The sequence below is a fragment of the Glycine soja genome, chromosome 15 (genome assembly GCF_004193775.1).
Source record: "Glycine soja cultivar W05 chromosome 15, ASM419377v2, whole genome shotgun sequence".
NCBI lineage: Eukaryota > Viridiplantae > Streptophyta > Magnoliopsida > Fabales > Fabaceae > Glycine > Glycine soja.
Genome location: NC_041016.1, coordinates 17,089,861 through 17,091,497, shown reverse-complemented (window position 1 = coordinate 17,091,497; position 1,637 = coordinate 17,089,861).

Below are 1,637 nucleotides of genomic sequence, written 5' to 3'. Positions count from 1 at the left end.
CTTGTTTTACTCTTGGGGTGAGGAAGTGTGGTTATTAGACTATACATTCATGTGGATGAATTTTCATTGGTGGATGGTAATGAGGTTGTCAACAACCTAACCCGGTCGAAGCTTCAATCCAAATTAGGAGTAAATGAAAAGCTTGCTATGTTACAACGGGCAGAAGAAAACTTCTATCGAAATAATAATGCTTACAAACAGGTTTATCTTTAATGGATTATACTCACTTTGTTAGTTAAAAAACGTAAATTCTCCTAATTTTTTAATGCCTCATCCTATTTTCCATGGTTAGAACCTTTGGGTGTTAACATAGCAAAAACTGTTCGATGAGCAATCTCTACTGGGAAAGGCAGAACAGTTGTCTAATTTGATGAGCAACCTTTGTAGTCACTGCCTATTTCTTTTTGAAGTTCAGTACTGTTAAGATCAATAGAGATAAATAAATTGTTCTTCTGTCTGCATGTCCACTTGTCTAATTTGATTAACACAGAGCAACAAAGTTGACAAAAATGCTATTTCTGATCCAATGCAAGGAGCAAGCAGGCAAAGGTTACAAAATGCTCTAAAACAGGTTCAACAACGGCTTGACAACTTCAAGTATGCTTATCATCCTTCTTGCTTGTTTGAGTTTTTCTTTTGTCGCCCAACTCCTTCCACAACAAAATAAACCACCCACTCAATTGCTCAATATTTTCTTGCTATAACAAGTGTGCAGCTTATTTGTCATGCAGTAGCACCTTGTTCAAAGATCACATCATCATCTTGCTATAGATGAATTATTTAAATACCAAAACTAAATCTTTCCCCATAATATAATGACGATGATAAATAACACCTTAAATTATATCACAGCTAAAGCATAAATTCTCCAGTTCCAAGTGCTTGTTTACATGCATGTGTGTTTGTGCTTGGTACCCTTTTCCTATCACTGAACAATTAGAAGCAACAATGACAATTGGGATATGAGCTATTTCCATGTTTCTTAATTTAATACATTTGTTCAGGGTTGAAATGGAAACATCAGCATCTTTGCTAAAAGATGAATGCTACAAGAAATATGGCAAGGCTGGTAAATCATTCTATTATTTGCAAGTGGCAAGTACTGTAAAATGGTCGGCTTCGTGAATGAGCAATCACTTAAGAGAACTTAACACTACATTTTAATCCAAAACTTTAAAGTTTAAATTTATGGGTCTTCTCCTCATTTATGATGCTCAATTTTTTCACTTTTACTTGATGTGACCTCACACTTGTATTTCAACAATCTCTCCCTCAAGTGTAAGTCTGAAGCTGAACAACCCCTCACCCCAGCTGAAGAGTCCCTCACATCACTACCTGAGCCACAAATACCAAGTTGATACCAAAAAGTTCTTCATTTAATACCAAGTTGCCACAAATACCATCCTTCTCTGAATTCGTAAATAGTAGGAAAGCAAAAGGGGACCAATTACATGACACCAAAAAGCATTCATCAAGAGTCGAAAAGAAGATGAGGATATAGTAGAGTTACCCCAGTGGCTACGTACTATTAATGAGTTCAGATTTTAGTTGCAAAGTATCAACAGCCAACTTTGGCTTTTGTAAATCAAATAGCTTTCTGTTTCAATCATTTTCGTTTTTTATCTTTTAAGGATAAA